This window comes from Miniopterus natalensis, chromosome 15 (assembly GCF_054644295.1).
Source record: "Miniopterus natalensis isolate mMinNat1 chromosome 15, mMinNat1.hap1, whole genome shotgun sequence".
Lineage (NCBI taxonomy): Eukaryota > Metazoa > Chordata > Mammalia > Chiroptera > Miniopteridae > Miniopterus > Miniopterus natalensis.
Genome location: NC_142095.1, coordinates 28,378,685 through 28,392,000, shown reverse-complemented (window position 1 = coordinate 28,392,000; position 13,316 = coordinate 28,378,685). Strand labels below are relative to the sequence as shown.

General features: G+C 42.9%; 1 pseudogene; it reads right to left on the bottom strand.

The window, feature by feature from the left end:
- LOC148091429 (alpha-1,4-N-acetylglucosaminyltransferase-like) overlaps positions 1–8,224 on the bottom strand; it is a 113,919-nt pseudogene extending 105,695 nt beyond the window's left edge.
- Between the last annotated feature and the right edge of the window lie 5,092 nt (positions 8,225–13,316).

Genomic DNA, 13,316 nt, shown 5'->3' with positions numbered 1-13,316 from the left:
ATTGTCTCCCTGATCATTTGTACACATGAATTACAGCTTTGTATAGATTTATTCTTGTGATATACTTTGAACTTTTGTCCTTTGCCAGGCATGGTGTTGGGTTGGGAACACAGTCGTGAGCTACTCAGACCTGTCTCTGTCCTTTTAGAGATTTTAGCCCAACGTGGGCAATAGATGTCAAGTTGTCACACAGTTCGTTGTTTGTGAATGGCTGTTAGTGTTATGAATGAAAAATATAGGGTGCTGTTACAAGCATGTAGTAGGGGAATCTGATCTAATGTGGGGGGCAATGAGGAGAGTTGGGGAGGGTTTCTGTGAAGAAGTGACAATGAGGTGAAAGTTCAAGGATGAGTAAGAACAAACTAGAAAAACAGAAGAACATTTCAGGCAAAGGGAACTGCTTTTGCAGAGGCCCTATGCCTTTAATAGTTATTCTATCTTGTCTTCTTAGTAAATTAATTTTTTTCTTAATTTCACTACTATTTATAGCACTGTCTTGCATAAACAGCGTACTCAATAAATGTTTGAACTATCTGTTTTGAGGAGTTGCGCAAACTCTCCAGCTCTTTCTAGGCTGCACCATGATCACCTATATCACTCTGGTTTTCACTTAGCATTACATCACCCTTTTCAACAAATTTTTAAGTTCTCTCATGTTTCCCAAACTTTTGGATAATTTAACATTAATTGCATTCTTAAAAACTTTATTTTGAAATAATTATAGATTCATGGGAAGTTGCAAAGATAGTACAGAGAGATTCCTGTGTACACGTCACCCAGTTTCCCTGTTGGTTACATTTAGCCAGGAAATTGATATTGGTATATGTGTATGTATAGGTCTCTATCATTTCATCACATGTGTGTATTTATGTAATCACCACCACAGTCAAGTTACAGAACTAGGCTATCATCACAGAAATCTCCCTCATGCAACCTCTTTGTAGTCACACCCACCTATTCCCCCTCCCCTACTATCTAACCCCTGGCAACTACTAATCTCTTCTTTATGTCTATAACTTTGTCATTTTTTATAATGTTACATAAATGGAGTCATATAGTATGTGACCTTTTGAGATTGGCTTTGTCACTCAACATAATACCCTTGCGATCCACCCAAGTTGTTGTATTAATAATTTGTTCCTTTTTATAGCTAAGAGGTATTTCTTGGCATGGATTTGCATGATTTGTTTAACCATTCGCCTGTTAAGCTGTTGTAAAGTTTGACAAGTTTTGGGTTTTTTTGTAATGTAAGTGCCTGACTTAAGCTTTGATTGCTGAGGCATCCACTTCAAAGAGGCATCCAAGTCAAGGATGGCTATCTCCAATAAATATTGCTAGACACAGGACTAGATAAAGAGTCATGCCACCTTCCTCCACTGAGGTGTCTTTATTTTAGATATTTTAATTGATTTCAATAACCAACTCTTTGAGTTACTTGTTTTTACTCTTTCCAAACTTTAAATTCTGGTTTTTGTATTTTAAATTCAATAATAAAGAGTGAGCCGCTGAAACCCTAGCCTCCCAGCCTCAACCCCAATAAAAGCAGAACCCCAGACCCATGTGCACGTGTGGTCCCCCCCTCCCCCCAGTGATCTTGCAAGTAATAAAACCTTATTTAGTTTTCTGATGATTATTGCTGAAGGGCATCTTGCAGCCATAATAAGAACCACAAAGGCCTATTCAATCACAAGATTGTTTATTGATAGGATGAAACTGCATACAGTAAGATTTTGGTGGTTTCCAGTTATTGGCTGTTATAACCAGATATGAATGATCATGCTTAGGTTTTTGTGTGGACATAATTTGGTATCTCTGAGGTAAGTCCAGGGTTCAATTGCTATATTGTATGGTTTAGTTCTTAAAGAAACCGACAAACTTTTTTTCAAGTGGCTATACCATTTTATATTCCCACTAGTAATGTATGAGAGATCCAGTTTCTCTGTACCCTTACCAGCATTTGATATTGTCATTATTTTTAAAAAAATTTCTTAAATTGATTTTTAGAGAGGAAGGGAGAGGAAGAGAAAGAGAGAAACATCAATCTGCTGCCCTCCTGCATGCCCCCTACTAGGAATGGAGCCCGAAACGTAGGCATGTGCCCTGACCTGGAATTGAACCTGTGTCCTCTTGGTGCATAAGATGACACTCAACCAACTGAGCCATACCGGCCAGGGCTGTTGTTATTTTTTATTTTAGCTGTTTTAATAGATTTGTAGTGATATCTTATTATGGTCTTAATTTACATTTTCATAATGATTAGTAGTGTAAAAAATATTTTCATTACTTATTTGCCACCCATATTTTATCGAACTATGAGTTAAATATTTCAGTGAAATATTTCTTCATGTCCTTTTGCCCACTTTCTTTCTAATTGGACTGTTTTTTGCCTGTTGAATTTTGAAAGCTCTTTGTGTATTCTAGGTACAAGTCCTTTGTCAGGTGCTTTGCAAATATTTTCTCCCAGCCTGTCACTTATCTTTTTATCCTTATAACCATAGGCTTAAAAATGAATTTGGATCTCAACTTCATACCTCATATAAAAACTGCTTCAAAATGGATCATAGATTTAATTGTAAAACAAAGTAAAGTTTTTAGGGAAGATAGAAACAGGAGAAAATCTGCAGAACCTTGGGCTTGGTGAAGAATTCTTAGAAATAACACCAAAGGCATGCCCTATTTTTTTAAAATCGATAATTGGACTTAAAATGAAAATGTATGCTTTGTAAAAGACCCTGTTAAGAAGATGATTGCATTTTACATTGATCACTTTGTAATTATTTGAGAGAGGCAAGGAGGTAATAAGATGCTTTTGAATCACAATGTAGGCTGATATAGACAGCTGAGACACTTAGTAATTGTAATTGCCTTCTTTACAGTCTTTTCCCAGTACCATTATGCCTTTTTGACAAGCAGCTGTTACAACTGTGTAGTGTATTCCAGGTCTGGATATGCCTTAATTTTGTTCTGTTCTTGATGACTATGAGTATTTTGTTGGCCTCAATCTGCATATTGATTTGCTCTTTACATGGACAACTGACAATAGTTAGAAAAAAGTTTTCTGTGAAGTTTTTTTGTTTTTGTTTTTAAAATACATCTTTATTGATTTCAGAGAGAGGGAAGGAGAGGGAGAGAGAGAGATAGAAACATCAATGGTGAGAGAGTCATTGATCGGCTGCAGCCCGCAACCCGGGCATGTGCCCTGACTGTGCATCGAACCCTGATCGCCTGGATCTTAGGTCGATGCTTAACCACTGAGGCACGCCTGGCCGGGCTTGAAATAGGTTTTAAACGGAATCTTTATAGTAGTTAATAGTATTCCAAGCATCCTCCTTTTTGGTTGTTTTTGTTTCCTCTCTCCCCCAACCAAGATTTTCCCTGACAATGATGAATGATGAACAAAATGAACAATTTTCTCTTGAAGTTCCTAGTAGTTTGTGGAATAATTGACATACTAAATTTTGATTGGCAACCAACCACTAGTTTAAACTTTCATTTCTTAGGGATCACAGTTCCCCCTTGTGAATTGTAATATTTTAATTTCTAAACAGCATATAAATTAAATGAGAAAATAGGATAATGCTTTGCAAACTGTAACACACTAAACAAGTGTCTAGTATTATAAAAATATTTATCTGTCTTTTTTTTTTTCACCTGAGGATTTTTTTAAATTGATTTGAGAGAGAGAAGGGGGAGAAAGAGAGAGAGAGAGGAAGGAAGGAAGGAAGGAAGGAAGGAAGGAAGGAAGGAAGGAAGCAAGGAAGGAAGCAAGGAAGGAAGCAAGGAAGGAAGGAGAAAGGGAGAGGGAGGGAGGGAGGGAGGGAAGGAAGAGGGGAAGGGGGGAAGGAAGGGAAGGAAGGGAAGGAAGGGAGGAAGATTGGTGTGAGAGGGAAACATCGATAGGTTGCCTCCCGTATTCGACCTGACTGGGAATCAAACCCACAACATTTTGGTGTATAGGACAACTCTCTTAAACAACCAAGCCACCCGGCCAGGGAAATTCCCTCTGAATTATACATGAACATTGTTCCAGAAGTTCTCCCCTTCCCCATTGCGTCATCAGTTTTCTTCGCTATTGGAAAAATATTTCCATCACAGAATAAGCATGCTCTAATTTATTCCCAAAAAAAAGGCTCTCCTGACTCCACTTCTCTTTCTAGCTACTCTTCTATTTCTTCACCCTCCTTTATAGTGAAACCCCTTTAAAGTGCTATCTGTATTTGCTTTTACTTTTCTAATTCCTCTTTTCCCCATTCTCTCTTAAACCCTCTCAAAGCAGGCTTTGGCCCCACCACTTTGCCCATACTTCTATTGTCAAGATCACTCATGACCTCCCTGTTTCTAAATCCAGTGGTCAGGACTTAGTTATCATGTTATGCTGGACATCAGTACTATTTGGCTTATTATGTGATTACTCCTTCCTTGAAACAGTCTCTCATTTGGCTTCTTAGATTTCTTTCTACCACACCGGCTGCTTGTTCAAGTGCTCCAGAGTTCAGTCTTCAGGTGTTGCGTTATCCATGGTCACTCCCTTATTGAACTCATCCCATTTATATGCTGGAAACTCCCTGATTTTGTATCTCCAGCCCACAGCTCTCTCCTAAACTTTAGACTTATATATGCAACTACCAACTTGACATTCTTTTCACTTCCACGTCTAATAAAATTCTCAGTCTTAACATGTCCCAAACAGAACGTTTGTCTTCTCACTCAGACCTGCACCACCCGCAATCATCTTCTTCTTCTTAATTGGCAACTCAGTCTGTGTAGGTGCTCAGGCAAAAACCTTAGGTGTTATTCTTGGTTTCTCTCTTCTTCTACATCCCACCTCTAGTCTGACAGCGTATCCAGTTTGACTGTCATTTCAAGTTCAACATTTTTCTGGAATCTGAGTGATCTTACTACCTCCAAAACTCTTTCCCTAGTCCAGGCTACTATCATCTCTCTGAAATAACAGTGTCTCTGGTTATTGAAATAGCCTTCTGCCTAGTCTCCCTGCTTTTTGTCCTCGGACTCCCTCCACACATTTGTTCCTAAAACTACAGCCCGAGAGATCCTTTTAAAACAAGTTCAAGTCTCTATTTTCCCAAAACTAATTGCTTTCCAACTCATGCCATAAAAATAAAAATTCTTACAATGACCAACAAGGCTCTATACCAGTGCTGTGCAGTAGAAAAGCAATGCAAGCTGCACAGGTGTCCATGTAGACGCCCCCGTATTTCCAGGTGATGGCCAGGAGGGACGCCTCTGAGCTGACATGGAGCCAGCTTCTCTCTGCACTGGTGCTGATCTGCAGGAGCAGGTGCAAATCAGCCTGAGCAGCACGGCGGTAGGGAGGGGAGTCACAGAAGGAGGCCTGGCCCAGGCTGCCGGGGAGGGGGCAGCAAGCCTGCTTCCCAAATACCTATTTGCCAAGGGACCAATTTTGCCAATTTACCAACATTGCCTCCTTCACCCAAGTGTTGCCTTTTAGTATAAAGGTTACACAAATCAGTATCCATGGGAAGACTTCAGGGGCTTGAAGTTTTGTTTTTTTTAAATGAAAGAAGTGGAAAGGTAAAGTAGAAACCAGAAGGGATTTCACAGTGAACTCTATGAGTCATTTTCAGGAGGTGGGACGGTATCTGCAAACATGAAACCATGAAGAAAGAATTTTTTTAAAGTCCTAAACACTGATAAAGAAAAAGATAGAGTAGAAAATGCAGGAAAAAAATCAGTATTTGTGCTATTTGAGAAATTTGCAAAACAACCTTAAAATGCATGTATGCCTTCGTTCAATAACTAGTTCCTTTAATAATATTTAATAAGGGCCTACTTAGTGTCTGCCAAGCTCTGTGACAGCTCCTGAAGATATGCCAGTGAGCAAAGAGAAAACTCTCTGCTGGGAGGAGATGGACACCAAACAAATGAACCTATATGTTCTGCTGGGGATTCATAACAACTATGAAGGGAAGGGGCTGGGTGGGGAGGCTATGAAGGGGGCGGGGAGCACAATCGGATCTCGGGTTCCAGCAGAAGCTGGAATGAAGTGAGGGAGTGAGCTATGGCCAAATGTCTGAGAAGAAGGTTTGAGGTAGAGGGAAGAGCTAGTGCAGGGGACCCGAGGCAGGAACAGGAGGAAGGCAGTGTGGCCACAGCCAAGTAGTGAAGGGAGAGGGGTAGGAGATGACACCAGAAAGGGTAGGGCAGAGAAGGAGGGCGCATTCTATGGGCTGAGCAAAGCATGAAGTTATTGGGAAGATCTGGAAGACAGGAGTCATGTGATCTGATTAGTCTTCCAAGGGCCACACTGGCTGCTCTGTGGAAAACAGACAGGGGTGGGTGGGGGTTGGCAGGTGACCAGGGCAGGAGCAGAGAGGCAAGTAAGGGTGCTGTTGAAAGAACCCAGCCAGGAGGTGGTGACAAAGGAGGCTGACAATTAAGGAGGTGGCCTGCACACAGGGAGGGAAGAGGTTTTTGTTCTCTCAAATCACCAAGTTCCTGGCTTTTTGTTACACAGCCATAGGAAAGTAATACAAATACCGTCACAAAGGGCTTCAATCATGCTACTTGAGCTGCAAAACCTAAACTATTGACTCTCTGGCCCTTTAAGGAGGACACACTTTCCTGGCCCTAGCAGCTTCGGCTCAGTGGTTAGAACCTCGGACTGAAGGGTCGAGGGCTCGATTCAGGAGAAGGGCATGTATCTCGGTGGCAGGATCTATCCCCGGTCCCAATTGGGGCATGTTCAGGAGGCAACCAGTGGATCTCCCTTTCACATCAATATTTCTCTCTGTGTGTCTCTCCCCCTCCCTTCCACTCTCTACAAAACACAATGGGAAAAATATCCTTGGGAGAGGTTTAACAGAGAAAAAAGAACAAGCTTCCTTACATCTGATCTAGCTTATGATTAGAACGCAGATAAAGCTTTATATAGCAAGCAATGCTATTATTTTCAAATCAAGTTTTAGCTGTTTTTTAAAAATAATTATAAAATTAACATATCCTCATCACTGAATTCACTCCAGGTCATACTAAAACACCTACTATCACTGTGTGTGGTGTATTTTGTTCTTCAAGCCTTTTTCTTCCATCTTGATGGGAGATGGGGCATGGCATAGCTAAAACACTTATAGTGAGTTTATAATGGAAGAGTACTTAATCCCATGTTGTAGTCTTCATAAGAAGGCACAGTTCGAAGCTGCATAATGAAATCAGAGAGTGCTTAAAAGTTCCTTAAACATTACCTGATTATGGGTCCTCATGAGAGAAATATTTAGAGGAAATATTATTTCCTTATTGTGCTATGCTACTAAGATGAAGATTACAAACTTCCCAAGAGTTCCAGAAGTTTCTTGCTCATATCTTAATATAACGCAAACTCATACAGAAGCACTCCACCTGACCCCTTATGAATTTTCTATTTCTATAATTTGCAGGTGAAATATTGCCTCGTTTCCCCTTCAGGTGCAAAAATAGTTTAATGTGGATGGGTTTAAAACTGGCAGTGGAAAATAAGGAGTATACACACCTGGAAAAGATGCGGGCACTCATTCACCTATGATTAGTCTCAAAATGACCTAGGTACTAAGAGAGAAAGCTAGAGGCCAAAGACAGCAGGCAAAAGACAAGTCTAACTTAAGTCTCTCCCAAGTACTTGAATCAGGGCTCAACCCCATAGAAAGAAGGCCAGGCAAGAGTGAAAGGAACTGGGCTCTAGTTCCATCTCTGACACTGAGTCCTTACCCTCAGTTGACCCCTCTATAAAATGAGTAGGTTGGGCTCCTTTTCTGTGGTGCCTCTCAACATGGGCATTCTAAGATTCTCAGACACTTACTCGAGTGTACCATGAAAACAGTGGTGTGTCTTCAAACAGCCCTTTCAGATCCAAAGGGAAGAGGAAAACATTGTCTATTGCTGAGAGGAGAGAAAAGGCTGGGTAAGTGGAGTTTGGGGGCAGCCGCATGGAACTGCTGAGGCCCTTCATAAAGAATGCCACCGGGTAGTCGGGATAAACCTTGGCAGCAGACTCCACAGCACAGGCGACCAGCAGGGATGGCTCCATTCTCTCGGAGGTCTCTAGGAACACAATGCTGCGCCCCTTGCCCAGGAGGGCTTCTGGCCCCCGCTGGGACTTGTAGGGGGGCAGGCAGGAGAAGAGGCAGCTGGACTTCAGGGTCAGCTGGTAGAGGAAGCCACAGCAAAGCAGCAGGATGACCAACAGGGAGAGTTGGAGCTCCTTCAGCATGTCCACTTCTCTCTCCAGGACTGCTCCTTTAAGTCAACACATTCGTTAAAATTCCATTCACAAAACTAGAAAACAATAGCATGCACACACACAAAAACAACTACACAATCATATCACTTCTAAGCTTAGATTTTTTAAATCCCAAATAAAGTATGATCAAATCAAGCCATCCAATATGCAAAAGAAAAAGGCATTCACTGGGGTTGAACTTAGGAATTTAGGGTAGTTCTAATTCATTCATAACAGAAAATCTATTAATCACATGCATTATCTTATACATTAAAGAAGAAAAGCCGTATGACCATTTTGGTGAAAAGGTGCGAAGAACAGGATAAGATTTGAAATCCACTCATGATTTTGATGAAGCCCAAGGAAATTTTTTTCAGCTGACGATGTGTAGCAGAACATACAGCAATCATCATACTTAATAGGAAGCATTTCAATGATCCCCAGTAAGACCAGGAAAAGGCTACGGATATGCAATGATCACTGTTACCATTCAACATCACACCGCTAAGTCTAACCAAGGCAACGAAACAAGAGAAAAGATTGCCTACTATGAATTCAGTAAGAAAGAAGCAAAACATCACTGGCTGTAGAAAATATGATTGCCCACCTAAAAAGCCCAAGATGATTTACTAAGAAGCTAACAGAACTAAGAAGAAAACTAACCATGAAAGCAAACCGAAGGCTAGAATTAAATAACTTGACAAGATCACAAGGTTAGTAGAGCCATGCGCCTTATGTGGGTCCCCTGTCTCCCTGTAGCAACTCCCTCTCTGAAAACATTGGCTCTAACTCTAGCTAACTCCAGGGGACCACAGATTCCACTTTTCCTGTGGTCAGGGTTTCCTATGCCATATGACTCTTTTAGAAAATATAAAACCAATGAGTCAGAGCTTACCTCGAGCCTGAGACTTGCAGTCAACTGCTACCTGAGGTCTCAGCAATGACCACAAGCTTTTCCTGCTATACTTTCTGGTAAATCGCCACCTAATCTTCCAATTCAACAACAGGGCGAAGTAATACATTGGCCAAAGATTAACACTAAAGGCAAGTTCTCAAGAAGCTCCTCCCTTTACTAAATTCCCCAGACACAGAGACTTGGGGGCAATAAGGAGTTTGCACAATATTTCAGGTGACTCACACATGAAATCGTGCTTATTTATAGTTTTGTCAGAGGAGCAATAGGGTGATGACTTGGCCTGGAGTAAGTGTATATGGCCCTGGACCCAAAAGATAGTGTGCCTGAGTATTTTAGTTCCAATCAAAACCATGGGCAGACTTGGGAATGCTTCATCACTGGCAACCCTGTTATTTGGTCCAAACGTTGCAAACATAATGTCTGAGGAAAAGAAAACAAAATCCAACACCACCAGTAAGCAATGCACAAGCCCAACAGTCCAAGGTCCTGCTGATTTAGAGCAAGAATTGATTCTCCAATTTCAGTTACAGTGGCCTCAAGAAGGAGCCTTTGCGCAGAGGTCCCCTCACGTGAGGTAGGGCTTCCTCCAGGCCTCACAAGGCCAAGTTCATCGCCCTGCACCCATGATGTGGCAATCCCCACATCTCCAAAGAGAGTAGTATCTTTCTCCTGGGGTCTGCTCCCCAGTGCTCCTCACGTGAGTATGTAGTAATCCTCTTGGGAGCCATCCAAACTGAGGAAGTCATGATTATCAATTCAGAGCCTTCTCTTGGCCATGAACAGGAATCCACAGCTCCCCCTGGATGCTCTTGTGTGAACAGAGAGGTCCTCCCCTGAGCAGCCTTTGGATCCTGACATAGCAGGTTCCATATTAATGGACTTAAGATGTCCCACTTATCAATGGCTTCTTGTTTTCTATGTGCTGAGGCTCCCCAGGAACAGCTCTTTGGGTCATTCCTTTGGGAGCTGAATTTCTTCTCTGGAAGTCATCAATGTAGGGCTCAGGTACCTTGGTATCTTCTCAAAGTTCCCTGGCATTGAATGGATGGGTTGTATTTTACCTTCCAGAGGGGAGTGAAGAAGAGAGCACAGCTCCTGCTACTGGTTCTGGGATGACGAGAGGTCTCCATTTGTGGAGTGATACATGCCTAGTACCTGCATTTCTGGTGGATCATGTAGCCAGTGCCTTCCAACTGTCCGCACAATAATAAAAACTATTGAACAAGTGGTCAAAGAAGAGATCAGTGAAGTAGTTGGGGGTCTTTGACACAGGGGTGAAAGTGAGCATTAGTGATGCAGTGACACCCCAACACAAAAAGTAGGATATGTCTGACTCTGATCCAAATAGTGGGTATGATGGAAAGAGCACTAGTTTGGAGTCATTCCTCCACTTGCCACAGGCTCTGGTCACCAGGACAAGTCCCAAAACTGCTCAGAGCCTCAGGCCTTTTGTAAAGTATGGGAAATAAGTGACCTCAGACTCACAGTGAGGGTGAAGGGCTCTGTTAACACAACAAGCTACTCTCACTTTTCACCAAGGAAAACACGAGAAAATAAAACATAATTACTATAGATGGTATTTGAATCCCTGATGACAAACATTAAATGGTTGGTAGTTTTTTTTTCAGATGAGGGAAATATGTTTCCTTAGGAACATTTAAGAAGAAATACGCAGCTCTGTTTTGGAGTTGAGATGTGCACAGATTCCAGCAGTCAGGCACTGATACCCAGGGCTTTTTTGGGATCACAGCCTGATGTCCTTCCTGAGTCTTTCTGAAGAGGCTCCCTGTCATCTGAGCCACTCTGCAAGCAACTCCCCAGGCTCCTAGATCCATCCCTTCAGCCTTCCCTCTGGTGTGAACAGAACTGCTTTCCCTTCTGTCTGCTCCTCTTTCTGCCTCATTGGGACGGTATCACACTGACTTTCTGTGTGTGGGAGCAGGTGCCACAGCAGGAGCTCCCAAGATGACTCCACAGATCCCTAGAGGCTCCCAGGAAGGGATTTGGGAACTTGGGGCCACAGTTTATATTAGTTCCTTTACCATGGGTGCCGTTGGTGCACCGCTCCTATGTATTACCTGCCCAAGGAATGTTCCTGCCCTTTGACACCCATGACCTTAACTCTGTTCAAAATTCCTCCAAATGTCTTCACCACACAATGGCAGGCTTTCTCCCACCAGCCAAGCAACCCATAGGAATAGATATCTGAATTGAGAAGTGCAGAGTCATTTGTCTTTGATCAATGGGTGGGTCTGAATATGCTGGTGAAAGCCACCTGTGCATCCCGATGTTGTCTACTTTCCCAAAAGTTCCTGCCTCCCTTGAGGTAGCTCCTGTTTTCTCCATTATAATCTAAGCCAGACTTGGTCAGTGCGGTGACCTTGGGGCCTGGGCAGCTGCTACTGCCTCATGAGACCTAAGGACCTGTGCAGGGATATAGCCACAAGTAAACAAAGTAAATGGACAGGATGGGAAAAGACCTCTGAATCCAGAGTACTCCTTTTTTCCCCAATCAGTATTATTCCACTATTCTCTTTATTTTACAATGTTGTTCTTTGGATGTTTGGAGATAGTCTGAAGAAAAGGCAGTGCAGGGGGTAAAACCCCAACCAGAGCAGAGATTTCCCCAACCCTCCAGGCCTACAGATAACCTCTGATAAACTCAACTGGGAAAACTCCAATGTTTGGGCCTACGCTCCTTCTGATGTAAAGAACTCACTGTATCAAGAAGGAAAAGTTAAAGGAACTTTTAACACTAAATGTTTGTTGAACTGAACTACACGTTTAAAGCATACCTCTTAATTCCGTAGCTGCTTTGATCTTTCATTTTTTGAAAAAAGGAAATATTCAAGCCAACAATACTTGTCCTATTGGCTTTGGAGCCCTTGGAAGCGCAGTTCCGGTTTCTGACCTATCTGTAAAGTAAGTGGGACTTATAAACTTTTTAAAGCATTCAGCTATTAATAGGGCAAAACCAATAGACAGAATGATGACTTATCACCATCGCCAGATCCTGCCCTGGCGGGGTAGCTCAGATGGTTAGAGTGTCCTCCCGATACACCGAGGTTGTGGGTTTGGTCCGGGTCAGGGCACATAGAAGAATCAACCAATCGATGCATAAATAAGTGAATTCAAAACATTGATGTTTCTCCTTTTTCTCTAAGTCTAAAATCAATAATTTTTTTAAAAAATTCTAAAATGAAACTAAAAAAGAAAATAGGCAATTCCGTTCCCCACTGTTCTCAAGCTGGAACATACAGTGGAGACCTGGGTTCATATGAATGAGCAGGGGCAGTTCACTGCGGAGTGAGGGATAATCCACAGCCTAGCACCTGGGAACCAGGTGAGAATAACAGAAGGACATTGACGAGTGACAGTATCAACAGTAAGTCCTGAAAACCATTTTCTTTCTTACTGATCATCAGTGAATTGATGCCAGCATAGAATCCACTTGTCCGAATATGTTACACTCTGCTGCACGTCTAAGGGAGTCCCCCTGGTACTCAAATGTTGGGCTGTATGAAATTCCATGTCTGGGGTTCGAGCATTCTCTGAGGCTTGGCAGAGGGGAGAGGCAAATATATACCCAGAATATTCATTCCTGTGGGGCTGCAGCAGTGGCAGGGGCGTCACTAGTCAACCAACTGAGCAGCAAGTAGCTGCTGTCCTCAAGAACTAGCACCATATCAAGGGCTCAGTGTTGAGCTCTGTTCCTGCCAAAGGGGACATTCGGGGGCAGAGGAGCTAGAGCAGCCTTGGGAAGTGGGCGTCTATGCTGTTGGGCCATGTGGCCTCTCTCTTGCCACCACAGCCATTCCACCCACGTGCCCATCGTGCCAGTTCTGGGCTGGTGACCAAGCAGATCGTCAGCAGTGCACCAATGCTCCTGTCGGCAAACAGGCACAAAAGATCTTTTCGGGTAATGGAAATACTCTAAAACCGCATTATGGGATGCTCGTACACAAAAGAGCCACCTATTGTGGAAGGTCAGCATGTGGCGGTCCTTGGGGGAAACGGCCATGAGGTGCAGGTCGCCACAGCTCAGCACAAGGTCTGTGGGCCCTGACCCGCTGCTCCGCCAGCGCCAGCGCCTCCTAGATCTTGTCCAGCTCCCTGTGGCAGCAGCCGGCCACAGCTCCCGCATCCTGAGGGCCCGAGGCGGGGAGC